Raw genomic sequence first — 21,975 nt, forward strand, 5'->3', positions numbered from 1 at the left:
TGCTGGGGCCTGGATTGGCCCCTGGAACAGGCTAGGATAGCCCTGAGAACATCCCTTCTTCTGGAGTTTGCAGCAGCTTGCCGATACCAGAGCACAGAATACCTTTTCCTACCCCAGCATTGCCCCCCGTCCACCACAGAACTCCCCTGACATGAGGGCTGCAGTGGGGGTGTCCCCCGCACTGGTGGTGTTCTCCAGGCAGGACTCTCACCCACAGGACTCCAGGGCTGTCAGAAAAACACCCATCATATGACTCATGAGAACTGGTAACTCTCCATCCCATCCCAAGCCCTGCTCCTGGAAAGCAAACCCCAACAACCTTCTCCCACCTTCAGCTGTCTTGGTCTCCTTTTACTTGGTCCCCCTTTATTTTCTCTCTGGACCATCTTGTATCCATTTCTCACACTCCTGCCCCTGCCCTGCTCCCCTTGTTCCCATCCTCTCACTGGGAATTGGTTTATTTCCCCTAGAGCTGGGCTTGAACCAAAACCTCCAAACTATTTAGAGGAAGATTGGGCAAGCCAGAATCCAAACTTAAATCTGGATCCAGTTTGCACCAGGCCCCTATTATTATAGAAACCTCCTGATCTGAACATGCACAAGCTTGAAAGCTAGCTCCAGATTTTGTGATTTGGGCACAACCCTCCCTTTTCCAAAGCTGATCTTTGTTTTCCCTTGTGATCTTCCTTTTATCTTTTTCCAGCCTTGGCCCTTTAACCTTCCTATGCTGTTGCCTTGCAGTCTTGTAATATTGTATCTTTGCTCATTAGTAATATTTCAAATACTCTTTTCTTTGCCTCTTGTATTACTTATGGTCTTATCCTGTCCGTTTAGGACTAGAGGAACAGCAAAGCATCCAGAATTCTCCTTTCCCCTCTTGTTGGCTGAGTGAGCTGGGAAAATAAGTAAAGTGGTCCAGAGTTTTTTCCTTCACTTGCAGCCTTACTGATTCCAAAGGACGGTGATTTCAGGAAGTGCATCTTAAGGGACTAACCAAATTGTAGCAGCGATGCCAAAGTTGCACTGGCTGTCAGGAGATCTATACATATTATAGAGGCCACGCATTGCAAGCCACTGAGCATAGGATCTGGCACTAACAGCTAGGCACCTGACAGAAATTAGAGCAGCGAAAGATAATGTCACACATCATTAATCCAACCTCATTAGAACTTTGAGATCGGAATCGTATGAGCCTCCCAAGGTAAATCCTTAAAAATGAAACTAAGGTTCAAGGTTCTTATCCCTCTTCCTTGCCTTCTTTCCATTACAGTTGGATCTGCAAGGACGGACTCATGCAGTTGCACCTCTTCAATGGGGCTCCAGGCTGATGAGGATGCCGTGTACGTGACCCCATATCAGGACCAGGACAGAGCAGGAGATAGTTTTCCCATCCCCTGAATGTTTTCAAGAGTTTGAAATCTTTTTCCACCTCAAATTGAGGGAAAAGGTTGAAATCTTGAAAACTTTGCAAACTAAAAAAAGATTTGTCTGTTTGTTTCACGTCAATTGAAACATTCGTTTTGATTTTGACCTCTTTTCTTTTTTAATCTCATTTTACTCTAAGTGGCTTAAATTTTGAAACAAAAAGTCATTTTGAACAAGAAAAGCAGAATTTTAGTTTTGAAAATGTCAAAAACATTTCAAAAGAAATATTTTGACAATTTTGAAACTTTTTCTCTCTGTTTTTTCCAGTTTGGAAATTCATTGAAACCAAATCTGTTTTGCAAACAGTTTTAGTTTCAACAAATCAGCACATTTAAACAAAAAAATGATTTGCTGAAAAATTCCAAACCAGTTGTCATCAGGATCAGAGTCTTAAATGATATTTTCCAGTTATAGGTGATTGGTGATTGATTAGTTTTGACTAAGATGGCTGGGTCATGCGAGATGACAAGAACAAGTAGTCACAGGACAAAGACCACAAGGGCGACCTAGAAAAAGGTGGTTCGAGGTACTGAAGGAGGACATGAGAAAGGCTAGTGTCAGCTTGGAAGACACACTTGGCAAGAACTCTTGGAGGCAAAGAACAAGAGCCACTGACCCCGGTTGCCATGACAAGCTGAAGAAGTGTGGTGATAAGTTTCACAAGGAGTCCTAGTCGATGCTGTTGGTGGCTCATCACTTGGGATTTTCAAATGCCTATAAGCAATTAGGAGCACATGTCCCACCAAAAGTCAGAAACTTGTGCTCCTAAATCCCATAGGATATTTTGAAAATCCCACCTACAGTCACATAAGTAATCATTAGAATAATGTCAGGTTCTGATCCTCTGACTCATCTTGAATAGCACATTCCTCAAAGTCAATGGGACTGATGCAGAGTGAGAGACTTCTGACCTAGTGTGCCTGGGGCAGCCCCCCATGGAAATACCAAGGTCAGGGCAGTTTGCAAAAGGGAGAGCAGATATTCCCAAGACTGGTGGGTAACACTGTAGTTAAACTCCCCAACCAGTCACAAACTGTGCTTCTGATCCCCACCTTGGTTATCAAGAAGCAAAAATAAAGGAATCACACAGCCCCCTTCTTGCATTCCAGTTCTCTGGCTCTCAGTCAGCACGAAGCTCCAGTACAGTGAGAAGTTATTTTAAAACTCTGCTCACTATACAAAATGTTCTTCTGACTCCAAAGGGCCAGCCACATTGCCAGGTCAGTATGAGATTGGAAATACCACCCAAAGTACCACGCTGCCAGCCAATCCTTTAGTGTCTAAAACTAAAGGTTTATTATAAAGAAAAAAGAAAGAACAAGAAGAGTTGTTGAATGGTAAAGTGGTCACATGCATACAAAGACCTCAAAGTGCATATGTATCAGGTTCTTAGCAGTATTAGGGAGTTTGCTGGCTTGGAAGTCCCTCTGGAACACATCCACAGCTTGGATGGGTCAGTCAGTCCCATCTGAGCTTGTCCAGAGCTTTGGTTTGTAGAAAAGTTATTCCAGAGGTAAGAAGCAGGACTGAGGACAAAATGGCGATGATGCAGCTGCCTTTTATAGTCTTTTTCCATGTGGCTTGTACTTCCTGTGTCCCAAACACAAGCTTCATAGCCCACGGCATGGAAAAACCTTAGGCCCTGTCTGCACTGCCACTTTACAGCGCTGCAACTTTCTTGCTAAGGGGTGTAAAAAAACACCCCCCTGAGCACTGCATATTTCAGCGCTGTAAAATGGCTGCATTAGTAGCTACTCCCCTTGTGGGGGGGTGTAGTTGTGCCATGACTACACAGCCATGTTAAGCAGTGCCAAGATATGCCCTTAGAGTTCTGTCCACCGGCATGCCCCTACAAGGCCTGCTGACTCATAACGTGTAGCCCCTGGCATCTTTCAATGGGTTCTTTGTACAGCTGAGCGCCCTTGATGGGCCATCGACCAGGTTAGGCAGTGCTGATGCCAATCTGTCTGGGGGTGTCACCCAGAAACAGCACAAGTTTGGAAATACAGATATACCCTACATAACTATAACTCACAATACAAAGGTGATACAAACATATTAACAAGATCATCATACTTGGCAAATTGTAACATTTTCACAGATATCTCACACGGCATATCTGGCACGATTCATTGCAATTTTATAATATTGGTATCAACAATATCGCCTCACATATTCCATACAGCATCACAGGGTTATCCAGTCTGAGTAGGGGGAATCCGAATCTGGCCCCTAGTTTTTAATGGAAAATGCCAAGATCCATTCAGAAGGCTAAATCTCACACTTGATCCCTGATGTAATTTGACCTCCTCTTCTGCCCATCTCTTTTCAATGTGATTTATTTTCCTGTATACTAAGTTTGATGATCCTAAGAGTAAGTGCCTGCACTCAGCAAATCCCATTACTTGGATTTCACTTTTTAATGTCCACCTTTAATTTTCTATGGATGACTTTTCTATTTGCACATGCTTGTAAATCTTGCTAGTTTCTGAGTAGCCTTCTGTCACATTTGAAGTTAAATTGTGTTTAGATCATCTCTGCTGCTGGATGAACTGCGGCCAGTTCAGTGACTCTAACAAATTAGCAAGAGCTTATTAGTACGCTCAGTTGCACTTTGTTTTAATCATGTTTATGCTCTAATATGTGTAAAATTTGCTGGCCCCTGTCCCTGAATATCAGTGATATCTGCAAGTACTTTAGCTTAACATTAGTTCTGTTTGCACATATTAAATTCTAATGTATTTTCCTAGTGTGTTTTCACATTTCGATTACTGCCTACACTGTGCTATATTGCTTTGGCTGTAGCTAAGATGTCTTTATAAATGACACAAGTGATTGCTGAGCAGAGCTCTGATTTCTGAGAATTTTTACTGCAGAAACATGTCAAAACAGAATAAACCAGTCATTTTATATTGTAAAAAAACCCTCAACATTCTGTTATTTACTTGTTTCTCCTATATTATTAACTTCAGAAGAGAAACAAACAGAGTTAGAATTGTTAAATAGTCTATTAAGGACTCCTTGGCAATGTTTCCTCCAGAGTAAGGGCTTGAAACCTGAGGTTTGAACCAAATTCCAGTTGGAATGGATTACATTCTGCCTGTGTGAATTCCCCCCACAGTGTCAATTGGATGAGATAGCCCTGCACTTCTGCACTTCTGCCGGAGGTTGTTTGGCTAGGCTGATGTGCATAATTAAACAGCTGCCAAATTCCACTGCAGGCCACATTTCAGTTGACCAGATCCTTCCATTCTGTAGCGGGCAATGGAAAGTTCATCATTACAAAGTCAACATTTGTCACCAGTCACCATGCAGTGATACCTCAAATCACTCAAGTTGATTTTCCAGCTACATCTATGCTACAAGCGTAGGGTGTGATTCCCAGGCTCATGCACACATGCTCATGGTAACTGTCCTTGAAATAGGGTGAGTATAAATAGCCATGTAGTCACAGTAGCAGGGGCAGCCGCAGAGGAGGCATGGCTTAGAGGGGTTACATACCCATCAGTTTCAGGTGGGTTTTTCAGCATGTGGAGCATTGTGGGATGGCTTCTGAAAGCCAGCAATAGTCAATGTAAGCAACGCGGTGTCTGCACTGATACTGCATTGACCTAACTACATCATGATGGTGGAGTTATGAAGTCAGCATAACAGGCAAGTTACATTGGCAAGAGTGAAATTTTAGTGTAGACGCTTACACAGTTAGGTTGTCATAAGCTGCCTTACGTTAATCTAACTCTGTAGTCAGGGCCGGTCCTAGACCAAATGGTGCCCCAGGCAAAGAATATCTTAAGTACACTTCCATTTGTTAAATTTTGGGATACCTTATAGCACCCTGAGCCCAGCGCCCCCCAAGCCTGGCACCTTAGACGGTCACCTGGATCGCCTGACCCTAAATATAGCCCTGTCTGTCATGTAGACCAGAGCTTCTACTCAAGCTAGCTATACTCATTGATCGCTAGCATGAGTTATGAGTACATGAGCAGGGGAATCCCACCCCTAGTTCATAGTACAGACATAGCCTTTCATAGAAGCTATGCATTCTACCTGCTGATAACCTCAGATAGCTGATGGCTTTTTATTAAAACTGGACAAATAAATGATTTTTCCATTCAGGAGCTGAACTGAAAAACCAAAACAAACACATTTCAGTTCAGTTCAAACAAAAATGGGACTTTTTCAAATTTTTTCACAGAAATGAACCCTCCCCCCCTCCAAAAAAAAAAATCATGTGAGGTTGAATTAAATTTTTCAGTTGACCCAAAATAAATCTTTAAATATTGCTGAATTTCTAAACAAAACATTGTTTCAAAATGAAAAGTCAAACATTTTATTTCAAAGTGATCAAAACAAACCATTTTGACTTTTTTGTTTTTTGCAGGGAAACAAAAATGTTTTGTTATCAGCCAAAACTCTGCCAAATTTGACCCAAATTCACTGCTCCCCAAAATGCATTTTGAGGGTAGCTTACCATTTGCCAAAAAAAACAATTCACTCAGCTCTACTTTTTACTGGCTTTTGGGGTAACATGTAAGCATGTTGGGATTGCTGTGGGTGAAAAGTGCTAAATAATTGCAAAATCATCACATCCATATGTTTCCCTATCTATGTTAATTAGTGTGACAAATAAGATATTTTAGGCATCCATAGATATTTTATTTCTACAGCAAGGCAAGAAGTCCATTTAGAACCATGTGCTCTTTTGAACTGGCACTTGTTCCTCCGGGTACAGTATACGTAAGTCTTCTTAAAATCTGCTTAGGTGGCTTGGCCTTTTTATTCCATATAATACCTGCTCTGCACTTAAGGAAATTTCACCTAAATTCCTCTGCAGACTGACCCTGACATACTGTAGCTTAAGTGCTTGTAACTGACAGACGCTTAAATAGGCTTGTAGCATGTACAGCTCATTCACTCTTCCTTTATTATTACGTTTTTCAATAATCTCCACCTTGGTGAAGAATGCAGACGTGGTTTCAGTAACCTTTACAAATAGCTCAGATCCTTGACTACCTGCTCTTTGCTGTATCTTCCCTGACTTTTTAGGTAATGGTTTTCTCTTTTGTGAGCAGAATATATACACAATATTCCAAATATAGGCTCATATGTCCTGTGTACAGGACTGGGATATTTCTGAGGGTTTTCTAGGGTCATTCTGGTTTCCCCCAATCAATGCTTAGTGTCACACTAAAAGCTGTATGTCCCGGTGTGGCCTGGTACCTACCTTCCTTGGACACTTTTCAAAATCCCAGCCCTCCAGATCCTATCCTGAAGGGGGTTATTTTTAGGGCAAGCTGTGTCTCCTTCACCCTTACATTGGTATGTTGACTTGTAATGTGAGCCCATTGTAGTCAATGAAGGTTCTTCCGTTAATTTAACTGGGTGTTGGTTACCACTATTGCCTAGCTCTGACATAGCCCTTTTCATCAGCAGGATGTAAAGGCTTTACAAAGATCAATATCATTATCGCTATTTTATACATGGGGAAACTGAGTCACGGGGTGGGGAAGTGACTTGCCCAAGGTCACCCAGCAGCCCAGTGGCAGAGCTGGGAACAGAACCAGCATCTTCTGGTTCCAGTTTAGTGATCTCTTCACTAGACAAAACTGCTTCTAATCCCAGACTCTAGCCCAACCAAGAGAGATAAAATTACTCTGACCCATAGCAAGCTAAGCTCTCCTCCCCGCCCACCCCACTAGTAACAGAGGCAGGTTCAGGTTGGTTTAGGGATGAAGACTGGATTTAGCTCTCACTTTATCCAAACCATCTCTGCCTAATTCCCTCATAAATATATGTATTAAATGTACAGCCTTTGCTTTGTTTTGCAATCTTTTGTAACTGACTTAATTAACAATAGCATACATAAAAGGCACTGAGGAAATAGAGAAATCAGATAAACATCAATAAACAATAGAATTTAATGTAGCTTATGTGGAGGAATCATCAAGGTGAGAACATTTAATACTATCTCAAACCGAGCTAACTGAGTGTGAAAGATAATTATGATGAAAGGGGTGATGGCACTGAGCAAAGATCATTATCCATATAGCTTCAAAAACATGTTTTTAAAAGGATAAATACCAAATGAAACCCAGTTGGAGAGTCTAAGGGCCCATCAGGAACTAATCCCAAAATTAAATCTCTTTCTCAAGATAAAGTATCTGGGAATTTGATTATTAAGGGTAGACTGGACCCTGGTCTTCTACAACTGAGTAAAGGCAACCCCTAGCTTGTTTGGTCTATCTGGATTTTGGCTCCAAGACTGGTGTAGAACACAGCCCTGTCTTTCGGGACAACCTGCCCTCTGTGTGGAAAGTGGGCGGGGAGAGGACAGGTAGTGGGTGAGGCTGGGCTCCGCCCCCTTACTGGCTAGAACTGGTGGCTAGGTGTCAAGTTACATTTCTTTGTTGTTGTTCTGCAGATCTGAAGGGAATCTTGGGCGTGTTCGCTTCTGAACCACTATGGTTCTGAGGCCAGCTCTGTGGGCTTTCCTTTAGATGCCCACATTCACCCAAGAGGGATAGAGATCCACCCTCTACATAAGACAGCCATAGCACAGAATCCAGAGGAGTTTGGCTTTAGTCCTCTTAAGCTTATAAAATCTCCCTGGATTTTACAGAGTGCAAAAGATAAGATTTTTTCTTACATATTACAGGCACCAAGAAGAAGAAATAAATGAAGGAAATGCCTGATATAAATTTAGATTAGATAATGTAGGTAGATGGGGGTGAGTAGATAGACATTCGGTATGGATAGAAGGTAAGTTGCTGCTCCTGCATTTCGCTGTGTTCAGTGGACTTCAGTGCTCCATCTCTGGGTTGCTCATTGCATAGAGTAAGGCTGGCAAGATCAGACTCCAAGTTCCATACCTATAAAATTACAGGGCACGTTGCAATTTGGAAATACAAATTGTTCTCGTCCACCTCGGTCTTCCCAGGACACTGCGTAGTCACAAATGTTTCCAGTTGATTATTCCTCTAGCATATAAGATTTCACATTTGAATGTCAAGTAGGAAATTTGTCCAGTGATCAATATTTAATGGGGAGAGGTGCCCCTAGTGCTGTAGAATGCTTTTTATAGCCGTTTGTGAGCTATGAAATATTTTGTGCTTTTATTTACTTCTTCTGCAACACTTGATGAATTGAAGCCAGATTCTGCCACCTTTACTTGTGTTGAGTAGCATCTTACTCCACAAGGTGCTACTCAGTGTGAGTAAAGTTCGCATAATCTGAGCCTTAAATATTAATGAAGGCAGACACAATGTCAATGTTGCTGTGGTAATTATTCGGCATGCAATCTACTTCCATCCCCTTGTAGATAGGCAATCGTATTAGTAATAATATGGTGATGCAGACTCCCAATCAAGACCCATTGTCCTAGGCACTGTCTAAACACCTCATAAGAGACAAGCCCTTCCACGAGGAGCTTACATTCTAAATAGGGCAGAGAAAAGATAGGTTAGACATTACAGAAAGGAAATTAATGTACCAGGAGGGGAAGAATAAATGTGAAACACAAATATTGATTGTGAATGCCATCCACTTGAAAACCATTAATGTTAAGAAAGATATAGGTGTGTTGAGGCAAAAAGGCATATGACAATGTGGGGTTCATTTACAAAAGACACACGACAGGCTAGAAGGTGACAGCTGAAACTATCTTCAAATAATAAAAAACATGCACCCCTAATACCACGCGTGAGCAAGAGCATCTACCAGGAGGCTGTACAAACACAGCCCAGTTGTGTAGGCTCCAAGGTCATTCACTTTCAGGGGGCTGGCTTTATCAACAAGGAAAACACCAAGAAGATATAAAGATCAGCTCAAACTTTCTCCTATGACTTGACTGCTCAGAAGGCTCCTACCAGAACACTTGTCAGCCCACTTCCTAGATCCTCTGTCCCCACAGAGCCACTCCCACCTCCCTTATATCCAGGAGGATTAATGAGCAACCTGCATCAGTACAATCCACTTAATCCATTCCCAGTAAGATCGACAGGATGTGGGGAGGGGGAGGGTATGAGCCTGTAACAAGGAGTTATATAAAATAACAAATGGTCATGAGAAGGCAAATCAGACATTCCTGTTTCCCCCCACTCCTCTGCTGTGTCTGGTGTCATTTAGATTAAAAAATCTTTGGGGCATACACGCTGAGCTGTATCTTTGTACTGCGATGCGCCTAGCATGCTACCGGCACTGTGAAATAGTCAGCAAGCAAAAGCATCCTTTGCAAGATGAAGTGAATGTGGCATTAGCACAGCACCTGATTGGGCAGCAGGTGATAGTGCACAATGTCTGTGTTAGGAGGAAGTGACTCCAGCAGAGAATTTGGCACAGGTTCATAATCATCCCAAGGCTCAAACTACATACTCTTCTGGCAGTTGTTTTACAGGCCTTTCTGCTGCTAGCTGCAGTTTCGTAGTGTGAGCTGGGGTTTGGCCTCAGTAGGCAGATCTCCCTCAACCCTAGGATTCAGTGGCTTGGGTCTCCCAGGTCCTTGCTGATACATTCTCACACCTATCCCTAACCTCTTGTCTCTGGTGTGTGTGTAACCTCAGGGGAATGTTAGTGGGAGCTGAAGGAGGAGAAGCATATTGCAGCTGGGCCGGGGAGTTCTCGGGATGTTATTCCACTATATATTTGTGCATGCATATTTTAAAATGAACTCTGCACCTGGAGTTCTGGGTACCTGAGAGAGAGAGAGAAAGTTAATAGATGTTGTGTCGTGGCGCTCTCTGCTCCCATTGTCTTCACGCTCACACAGACTGCTCAGTGACCTTCCTTTTAAAGGTACCAGTGTGTCGCATGCAGCCGTCCCATTCACACGGTCATTCAGCTTAACTACCCCTTCTCCCAAGGGGCATGGGGGGAAGTCTCTTTACACAAAGAGCTGCCTTTATCAGGCCTACCTACCCTCTCGCTCTCTCCTGCTTCCTCCCTTGCCCCTCCTTCCTGTGCTCTTTTATCCAGTCCCCTTGTTAATGGACTAACTAGTTCATTAGCTACTCATTTACCCCAACCTGATCCGGTGACAAGAACTCCTCTCCTTATTCAGACCTTCCTCAGGGGCCTACCTGGTTAAACAGTGGCCAGAGTGCTGGGTCAGTTGCTGATTCCCAGCATCTCTGCCACAGACACGTTCTTCCAGTTCCATCCCCAGCACCTTCAATCCACATTATCTCATGAAGGAAAACAAGTGGCCTTGATAACGCAGCCGCTTAACTCAAAGTCACCAGAACACACACAAGACCTCATTCAGTAACTCCATCATTCGACACAAAGGGCCATGTGCCATGACCTACATACTGTGCAGCTCTTAGCATGCATTTGACACTAGGAACATGGACACTGCCAGACAGGATCAAACCTGAGGTCCACCTAGTCCAATACGCTTTATTTAACAGTGGCAACACCAGATGCTTCATAGGAAGGTGTGAGAAATCCTGCTGAAGCCAGTGATGGGTTAATCTGCCTACCGGAGAAGCTTCTTCCAAACCCTCAATAGTATAGGTTGTCTTAGGCCCTAAAACACAGGAGTTTGTGGTTGGGATTTTGAAAGGGGTCTAATAGAGGTCAAATCAATGAGAATTGAGTGCCTAACTCTTTAGGCTGGATTGCAAAGCCCAGCCAAGATCCCTCCCAAACATTATATTTTAAACCCCTATTATCATAATTCTGGATGGTCTCCATGTCCAAGCAAATCTTGGATCCTTTCTGGAACCTGCCAAGCTCTTCATCTCAATGACCTCCTGTGGCAGGGAGGTCCCCTGTATAACTGAAACAACATGTTAGGGAAGACAGCAGATGCAGATCTTCATGCACTGTACATTGGCCATACCGGCCTCCTGATAGAGACACTGCTGTTACAACATACCTTTATAAGACACCTACAAAGAGCACTAAGGGACAGCTTTTTAAAAGTATTTAATTCCCATGGGAGTTAGGAGCCTGAATGCCTTTAAAATTCTGGCCTTCTGTGTTAGCATTTGCTGCATCTGTTCATACATACCTTGCCCCCAGAAAACCAATAGTTCCACACCAGAGTGAGCGGAAACCCCTTTTGCACATCTCTGCCAACTCCCCAATGCACTGGAAATTTCATTGTTGCTAGTTCGGTGCATTGCTGCCTCTTCTAGAAATGGCTCCCCTTAGAAAATTTAAACGAATAATGCCTCGTTTTCTTTCTTCAGCTACAGGTAATCCTTCCACAATATTAAAACCCATATAAGGCTGCAAATGTCCCAGGATTACACCACATTATGCATGTTGAAGCCAGAGTCAATAACTGGTAAAGGCAAAGTGTCATACATGAAATCTGGAGACACACTGAGGCTAGTTTAATAAAGTTTGTGCAACAGCTTCGCTTGAGGAATTTCAAGACGCAACACATAAGCTGCTGCCTGCGGAGAGGGCCCGATATAAACAAGCCACTCCTCCCTCTGCAACTGAGCTTGTTAGCTTGGAGAGCTGTAGTCTAAGGAGCAAGAGAATATTTTTTGAATGCTCTCAATTAAGTGACAATCTAATAGCCTCAGACTCGCAGCAGACAGCAGGGAACGCTTCAAATGAAAAGCCCTCCTGATCATAAATGTATCATCAGGCAGTTCTATGGGCAGGTGGGCTTCATGGCTGACTCGATCACTGCTCTTTGAGTGGGCTCTACTAGACAATATGGTAACGATGTCTATGTTAACACTTGTCAGAGTATAATATTAGGGTCTGTGCTACCAGTAACAAGCAATTTCCAAACATGAATTGACATAGAAGATCCCAGACTGTGGGGCCTGTTCTTCCACTCTGCTGGTCTGGAAGAACAACCTGGCAGCCTGGCTCTAAGATGGGAAAGCTGAATCTGCCCACGCGCACTCCAAAGCTCTGATTTTATGTGGGTGGAGTGGAATTCACCTATAGCAGGGAAAGCATTTCAATCCCAAAGTGCATGTCGCTAAGGGACATTTGATTCTTTATTGCAATTACATTGGCCTTTGTGGCACATGATATGAAATCGCAGAAGAAACCGTAGGATCATTAGGATAAGAAATTGTCTTGGAATGGTCACAGAGTCTTAATTTTCTTGTGTTTTGGGCCAATGTTGGGCAAAATGTTTTGTGCCTGCTTTGGGGGAAGAGGGATGCATATGAACAAAATGTGATGCAACATACTTAATACGCACACCTCTGGTGTTGGGCATGACCAAGTGTCTACTTCTCAATGACGTCTTCACAGTGATCAGTAGCCACTAAATGATTCTATATTTGACTGATGTTCCAGGTGATTTTCAGCTGCTAGGATTCAGGGCGTGTCGAGTTTCCTCGAAGTCTGTTTCTAAAGAAATGGACATCACTTAAACTAACACTATCATCACCTTTTTCTTTCCAGTAATTCTAGGAAAGTTATATGTGATTAGAGCTGGTCGGAATGTTTCATTCAAAATTCTTTAATGACAAAAATGGCTTTTTGGGGATAATGAATGTTTCTGTGGGAAATGTCTGATTTTTGACTAAATTTGAGGTGTTTTGTTGAAAAATGAAAATAAAATTTTTTATGAAGTAATTGAGCTTCAGCAACTGAAAATCAAAAAAAAATCTGTCAAATTAAAAAAATTTCATTTGCCAAAAACTAAAATATTTTTTTCCAATAAAAACCTGAAAACTTTTGATAAAACCAAACCAAAACATTTTTCTTTTCCATATTTGTTCCCAGGAACAAGAAACTTTTCTTGACCAGATGTTTCCTTGATCTGTTTTCAGTTTCTGCTTTAATCAGAGTCAGAACTGGAGCACTAGCAGCAACAATAGAGGGTTTTGATGCATTTCCAACTGTTACTCACAACTTTCAGACATTTTTGGGCTGAAATTTTCAAGGCCTGGTCTCTGCTTGGGGGTGAATTTTGTCAGAAATTTGAGTAAAAATGCTTCATCCATCTTCGTGATCATGTAGAGTTACGAAAGAACAACAAAACCTTTCCATGCTAATAAAATCATTGTGATATTTTTGGACCAGCTCCGATGCTGGAATGGGTGAGGCTAAAGAGTGAAATTTGGCAAGGGAATAGCTCCTGGATCGGACAGGTGCCTTGTGAGCTGGTGGAAATGAGTTTGGATTTAGCTAAGTTAAGAGCATTTGACAACCAAATTTGTGTAAAAGTGCAGTAGGTTTGCTTTGAGGGCTGCACTGAGCATGCACTGCAGCATGTTGCCAATTCAGCCACAGATCAGGGATTCAGAAGTCCTGTAAACCGTACAAAGCTCTGCCTCATTCCTTGGCCACCTGCACTGTGCATTTAAATCTATTCAATCAATCAACTGGCTCCTGTGCAAATCGTAGCCTCCAAACTTGTCACTAAAGGCAGCCTAATGCACGGGCGTGGGGGGACAGCGTTGAGGTGACATGCAGCCTTGGCATTTCTTCATTTTGGTGTGCTTGGCTTTGCAGTCTTCCCCGTCCCTGTAGCTAGCCTTGTCTCTGAAATTAGATCAGCCTGAGACACGTTTCCTGTCCAGAGATAGTGGCCTTCTCCCCTTCTTCTCCTGCACAAAGCTTTGGAATGCTGGGGGGGTTCTTCTCTTTGGGGCTGAGAATGGTGAATAGAAACCCTGGGCCGCATTTTCCGTTGTACTTAGGCCTTCTTGCACCATTCCAGCACCATAAAGGGGCCTTAGAGAGTATGGAAGTAGCCCCTGAGAACTTCCCCAGTGCAGAGGGTCCCCCTACCCAGTGTAGGGCTAGTATTAAGGGTGCCCTGCTCCCACCTTGGCATATGGAGTTCTCTGTGGCATGTCAGAGATGGCTGGAGTGCACTGCTATAGCTCTTCTCTGCTTCCAGGGGAACCCAGGGCAGCAGAGGGCAGGGGTGAAAGTAACTTACAGGTTTCAACATCCATTTTAAAATAAGAAACATCCAGAACTGGATGCAGTTTTCCAAGATCTGGATGACCTTGTAAACTGGAGTAATAGTAATAGGATGAAATTTAATAGTGAAAAGTGCAAGGTCATGCATTTAGGGATTAATAACAAGAACTACTATTACAAGCTGGGGACGCATCAGTTGGAATTAACAGAGGACAAGAAGGACCTTGGGGTGTATTCATAGACTCATAGACTCTAGGACTGGAAGGGACCTCGAGAGGTCATCGAGTCCAGTCCCCTGCCCTCATGGCAGGACCAAATACTGTCTAAACCATCCCTGATAGACATTTATCTAACCTACTCTTAAATATCTCCAGAGATGGAGATTCCACAACCTCCCTAGGCAATCTATTCCAGTGTTTAACTACCCTGACAGTTAGGAACTTTTTCCTAATGTCCAACCTAAATCTCCCTTACTGCAGTTTAAGCCCATTGCTTCTTGTTCTATCATTGGAGGCTAAGGTGAACAAGTTTTCTCCCTCCTCCTGATGACACCCTTTTAGATACCTGAAAACTGCTATCATGTCCCCTCTCAGTCTTCTCTTTTCCAAACTAAACAAACCCAATTCCTTCAGCCTTCCTTCATAGGTCATGTTCTCAAGACCTTTAATCATTCTTGTTGCTCTTCTCTGGACCCTCTCCAATTTCTCCACATCTTTCTTGAAATGCGGTGCCCAGAACTGGACACAATACTCCAGTTGAGGCCTAACCAGCGCAGAGTAAAGCGGAAGAATGACTTCTCGTGTCTTGTTTACAACACACCTGTTAATGCATCCCAGAATCACGTTTGCTTTTTTTGCAACAGTATCACACTGTTGACTCATATTAAGCTTCTGGTCCACTATGACCCCTAGATCTCTTTCTGCCATACTCCTTCCTAGACAGTCTCTTCCCATTCTGTATGTGTGAAACTGATTGTTCCTTCCTAAGTGGAGCACTTTGCATTTATCTTTATTGAACTTCATCCTGTTTACCTCAGACCATTTCTCCAACTTGTCCAGATCATTTTGAATTTTGACCCTGTCCTCCAAAGCAGTTGCAATCCCTCCCAGTTTGGTATCGTCCGCAAACTTAATAAGCGTACTTTCTATGCCAACATCTAAATCGTTGATGAAGATATTGAACAGAACCGGTCCCAAAACAGACCCCTGCGGAACCCCACTTGTTATACCTTTCCAGCAGGATTGGGAGCCATTAACAACTACTCTCTGAGTACGGTTATCCAGCCAGTTATGCACCCACCTTATAGTAGCCCCATCTAAATTGTACTTTCCTAGCTTATCTATAAGAATATCATGTGAGACTGTATCAAATGCCTTACTGAAGTCTAGATATATCACATCCACCGCTTCTCCCTTATCCACAAGGCTCGTTATCCTATCAAAGAATGTTATCAGATTAGTTTGACACGATTTGTTCTTTACAAATCCATGCTGGCTATTCCCTATCACCTTACCACCTTCCAAGTGTTTACAGATGTTTTCTTTAATTACCTGCTCCATTATCTTCCCTGGCACAGAAGTTAAACTAACTGGTCTGTAGTTTCCTGGGTTGTTTTTATTTCCCTTTTTATAGATGGGCACTATATTTGCCCCCTTCCAGTCTTCTGGAATCTCCCCCGTCTCCCATGATTTCCCAAAGATAATAGCTAGAGGCTCAGATACCTCTTCTATTAACTCCTTGAGTATTCTAGGATGCATTTCATCAGGCCCTGGTGACTTGCAGGCATCTAACTTTTCTAAGTGATTTTTTACTTGCTCTTTCCTTATTTTCTCTTCTAAACCTACCCTCTTCCCGTAAGCATTCACTATACTAGACATTCCTTCAGACTTCTCAGTGAAGACTGAAACAAAGAAGTCATTAAGCATCTCTGCCATTTCCAAGTCTCCCGTTACTGTTACCCCCTCCTCATTGAGCAATGGGCCTACTCTGTCCTTAGTCTTCCTCTTGCTTCTAATGTATTGATAAAAAGTCTTCTTGTTTTCCTTTATTCCCATAGCTAGTTTGAGTTCATTTTGTGCCTTTGCTTTTCTAATCTTGCCTCTGCATTCCTGTGTTATTTGCCTATATTCATCCTTCGTGATCTGACCTAGTTTCCATTTTTTATATGACGCCTTTTTATTTTGTAGGTCTCGCAAGATCTCAAGGGTAAGCCAAGGTGGTCTTTTGCCACATTTTCTATCTTTCCTAACCATCGGAATAACTTGCTTTTGGGCCCTTAATAGCGTCCCTTTGAAAAACTGCCAACTTTCCTCAGTTGTTTTTCCCCTCAGTCTTAATTCCCATGGGACCTTGCCTATCAGCTCTCTGAGCTTACCAAAATCCGCCTTCCTGAAATCCATTGTCTCTATTCTGCTGTACTCCCTTCTACCCTTCCTTAGAATTGCAAATTCTATGATTTCATGATCACTTTGACCCAAGCCTCCTTCTACTTTCAAATTCTCAACAAGTTCCTCCCTATTTGTTAAAATCAAGTCTAGAACAGCTTCCCCCATAGTAGCTTTTTCAACTTTCTGAAATAAAAAGTTGTCTGCAATGCAGTCCAGGAACTTATTGGATAGTCTGTGCCCCGCGGTGTTATTTTCCCAACATATATCTGGATAGTTGAAGTCCCCCATCACCACCAAATCTTGGGCTTTGGATGATTTTGTTAGTTGTTTGAAAAAAGCCTCATCCACCTCTTCCGCCTGATTAGGTGGCCTGTAGTAGACTCCCAGCACGACATCACCTGTGTTTTTTACCCCTTTTAGCCTAACCCAGAGACTCTCCACCCTTCCGTCTCCTATGTCCATCTCCACCTCAGTCCAAGTGTGTACATTTTTAATATATAAGGCAACACCTCCTCCCTTTTTCCCCTGTCTATCCTTCCTGAGCAAACTATACCCATGCACACCAACATTCCAGTCGTGTGTATTATCCCACCAAGTTTCAGTAATGCCAATAATGTCATAGTTGTATTTATTTATTAGCACTTCCAGTTCTTCCTGCTTATTACCCATACTTCTCGCATTTGTATAAAGGCATCTAAGATACTGGTTTGATTTTGCCTCCCAGCTTTGCCCTGACCCTCCTTCCTCTCTGCCATTATAGCCCGTGCTCCCTTCTGTTTCCAACCCATCTCCCAGGTCTTGTTCCCCACTTACCTGTGGGCTTTGCTCACCTGTCCCCGTCGAACCTAGTTTAAAGCTCTCCTTACCAGGTTAGCCAGTCTGTGCGCAAATAAGGCCTTTCCCCTCTTCGAAAGGTGAACGCCATCTGTTCCTAGCAGTCCTTCCTCAAGTAGCATCCCGTGGTCGAGGAAACCAAAGCCCTCCTGGCGACACCATCTTCGCAGCCAGGCATTCACCTCCATGATGCATCTGTCTCTGCCCGGACCCCTACCTTCAACAGGAAGAATCGAAGAGAATACCACCTGCGCTCCAAACTCCTTAACCCGTACTCCCAGAGCCCTGTAGTCACTCTTGATCTGCTCAGCGTCACACCTCGCAGTATCATTTGTGCCCACATGGATGAGTAGCATGGGATAGTAGTCAGAAGGCCGGATAATCCTCGACAAAGCCTCTGTAACATCTCGGATACGGGCCCCTGGCAGGCAGCATACCTCCCGGGATGAACGGTCAGGGCGACAGATGGGTGTCTCCGTCCCCCTCAGCAGAGAGTCTCCAACCACCACTACCCTACGTTTCTTATCAGTGGTGGCAGCAGACCTCCCAGCCTTAGGGGTACGAGGCTTCACCCCCTTAACTGTTGGGGGTGATTTCTTCTCTCCTGTATTTTTTACCACAACTGGAGGGTTCGCAGCAGCGGTGGAGCACTGCCCGCTGCTAGAAGAAACCAGCTGGCTGTGTCCACCCTGAGCCTCCTCCTCCACTGGTGTGTCAGGTACACCCTGAGGCATCTCCTCTTCCACTGGAGTGTCAGTAGTCCTGTCAACTGGGACAGCACCATCAGCTGTCTCCACATGGATACTGTCCAGGAATTGCTCATGGACATGGATGTTCCTCAGCCTGGCCACCTCCTCCTGTAGCTCTCCCACCTGCTGCCTGAGAGATTCCACCAGTAGGCACCTTTCACATTGGATGCCACCCCCAGCCTGGATATCAGTAAGTGGAAATTGCAAATTACAGTCTTTGCAAGCCCACACCAGAATCTGGGTAAAAGCATCCATGCTTTGGTGCTCTGTCTGGCTACAGGCGCAGGTGGAGGAGACAGAAGCAGTGCTGGCACAGGTGTTGCGGGTCCTCCTCACCATTGTAAGCCTCCCTCTGTCAAACTCTCAAATTCCCGTCTACAGCTCTCTGTCCGCTCCTCTTTGCCCACAGATGCTGTATGTGCTCCTCCTTCACCTGGAGAACTCCCTTGCAAAACTCCCTGTTAGCAGCTCCTGTTCGTATTGGTTGATCAGAGGATGACTATGAGCCGCCAATGTGATATGGCGGTTAAAAAATGCTAATGTGGTTTTAGGATGCATCAGGTGAGGTATTACCAATAGAAATAAGGAGGTGTTAGTACCATTATACAAGGCATTGGTGAGACCTCATCTGGAATAGTGTGTGCAGTTCTGGTCTCCCATGTTTAAGAAGGATGAATTCAAACTGGAACAGGTGCAGAGAGGGGTTACAGAGATGATCCAAGGAATGGAAAACCTGTCTTATGAAAAGAGACTCAAAGAGCTTGGCTTGTTTAGCCTAACCAAAAGAAGGCCAAGGGGAGATATGATAGCCCTCTATAAAAATATCAGAGGAATAAATACCAGGGAGGGAGAGGACTTATTTAAGCTCAGTACCAATGTGGACACAAGAACAAATGGATATAAACTGGCCATCAGGAAGTTTAGACTTGAAATTAGATGAAAGTTTCTAATCATCAAAGGAGTGAAGATCTGGAACAGCCTTCCAAGGGGAGTAGTGGGGGCAAAAGACATACCTGTCTTCAAGACTAAGCTTGATAAGTTTATGGAAGGGATGGTATAATGGGATAGCCTAATTTTGGCAATTATTTCGTCTTTGACTACTAGCAGTAAATGGGATGTTAGATGGGGTGGGATCTGAGTTACTACAGGGAATTCTTTCCTGGGTGTCTGGCTGGTGAGTCTTTCCCACATGCTCAGGGTTTAACTGATCGCCATATTTGGGGTCGGGAAGGAATTTTCCTCCAGGGCAGATTGGCAGAAGTCCTGGAGGGGTTTCACCTTCCTCTGCAGCATGGTGCACGGGTCACTTGCTGGAAGATTCTCTGCACCTTGAGGTCTTTAAACCATGATTTGAGGACTTCAATGGCTCAGACACAGGTTTGATACAGGAGTGGGTGAGTGAGATTCTGTGGCCTGCGTTGTGCAGGAGGTCAGACTAGATGATCATAATGGTCCCTTCTGACCTTAAAGTCTATGAGTCTATGATTCTATGACTTACTGGTACTGCCAGAGTCCTGCGGGGGGCGTGGCCTCAAGCAGAAGAGGCGTGGACGCTCAAGATTTAAAGGCCCTGGGGCACCGGCTGTGGCTGGGAGCCCCAGGGCCTTTAAATCAACCCGGGGCTCCCAGCTGCAAAGGTGGCTGGGAGCCCCCGGGGCTCAGGGGCAAATTAAAGGGCCAGGGCTCTGGCTGCCACGGAGCCCTGAGCCCTTTAAATCCCCCCAGCAGCTCTGGCAGCCGGGCTTGGGCATGGATTTAAAGGGCCCGGAGCTCCCGCCACTGCAGGGAGCCCAGAGCCCTTTAAATCCCAGTCGCGGAAGCCGGTGAGGTCCAGCATGGCGTACTGGCTCTTGCCTGTATGCTGGACCGGACCAGCTTACTTTCACCTCTGGCAGAGGGTAAAGCAGAGCAGTCCTGAGGCTGCTCTAACTTACACCAGGAGCAAGGTAGGCCTCAACCCAGCCCCAAAATACAAGATTGTAACAGTGTCTTTATGCCCCCCAGTGCGGGAGCAGAGGTCCTTAAAATCAGCCCCACTAGACTTTACCACCTCATGGTAGGCCACAACCAACCCAGGGCCTGGTAAGAAAGCAGCTTGGGAGAGTATTATGGAATAGTATTCGCAGGCGCCAGAGCTAAGCTTGAGTCAAATCAAATCAAGGTCCAGTGCCTCCTGGCACGGGACTGGAGCATGCCACAGGAGTTGCTGTGCAGAGGAGAGCTCCGCACACAAACCAGTGGGGACTGCCCCTTTCACACTCACAGGGGACTAGCAAAGGTGCCGTGTGGGGCCAGAGATCTGCAGGGAAGCAGAGCCACTGGAGACTCCCTGCATCCCTTGCCAGCTCTGTGAGTTCCCCTGCTCCCAGCCCTGCCACTCTTCCTCGGGAGTGGAAAATCTCAGGGCTGGGGCCTGTCAGACGAGCCTTTTGGAGTCAGGTGACAGAACTAGGGCAGGGCTGGGGGTCTCTGACAAGAGCCCTAGTCCCTGCACATCAGCTGGTGCAAAGGGAGGAGAAGCCTCCATCCCTGCATGCAATGATCTGGGGCAAGCCCTGGGAGAAGAAGCCAGTTGCCTTCTCCTCCCTCTGACTCCCCTACCCCCACGGTCAGGGCAGCAGTGCTCCACTGCGCTCGTTAGCAACCCGTGAAATAACTCCGTTACCATCCCAGCAGTTACCACGCGCCTGCCACTTCCAAACCAGGCCGTCCGGGCTCAGCCAAGGAGCACAGTGGTCTCTCTATCCCAAGGGAGTTCTCCCGCTGCCTTTGGATCAAGTCCCGAGTGAGTGGGCGCCTTTGCTTCAGAATCTGCTCCGTGCTGGAGCTGATCCCTTGGTCACATCTCTGAGGGTGCAATGGGCAACTTCCCATCCTCCGTCAGTCGCCGCCTTTGGCAACTTTGATTTCCTGTTAGCTTGAGACTTTGCAGCATGAGACTGGGCTCACTGCAGACTGGGCTGCACACGAGACGCTGTTGGCTTATGGTTCATATGGGATTATAGCACATAGCACAGTGCAGCACTCTACTCCCTAGGCGTGGGCCATTGGTTTTTCAGTGGCAGGGTTAGGGGAGGCTCACTCTCCTGCTAGCAAACCTCAGAGAGCTGTGCCAGTGATAGGGTTTTGAGGGGAGGAGGTTAAACATGGGAGTGATGCGTCGTTGGCCCGGTAGAGTTAACATAGGGACAAAGCTCATGCGGACCCTTAGGGCTGCCTTTCTTGTCTGGCTCGAGCGAGCGGTTTGCTCTGAAACCTCATTAGCAAAGAATAAATAACAATGAGAGATGACGTGGCAAAGGGATTTCATCTGCAGGCCACATCTCAGCACCAGTCAGCCCTCTTCACTGCTCCTCTGCCCTGTGCCCTCAGGAATCAGATCAAGCCTTAGATGTAATGAGAGAGAGGGAGCCTCCCGAGGAGAAAGCCAATAGTTGCCCCTGTGACTTCACAGGACTTATCCCCAGAGGCCCCGAAGCAGCAGCCAGCACTGCCTTAGAAGCGTGATGTGTTTCCTACTTACTCTGCTGGTGTTAAGTCCAGTGTCTGGAGGGGGATTGCAAATCTAACAACAACCAGTGAAGGACAAAAGGGTGTTGGTGCTCACTGCCAAGCCAAGTGAAGCAGCAATAAAGCATAACAGTGGAGTGTCACATAGACAGTTGCTGTTTTGCTTCTGACAGCCACAATCTTGGCCAATACCAGGCATTGAACTGGGAACCTCCAAG

This window comes from Gopherus flavomarginatus, chromosome 3 (genome assembly GCF_025201925.1).
Source record: "Gopherus flavomarginatus isolate rGopFla2 chromosome 3, rGopFla2.mat.asm, whole genome shotgun sequence".
NCBI classification, from domain to species: Eukaryota; Metazoa; Chordata; order Testudines; family Testudinidae; genus Gopherus; species Gopherus flavomarginatus.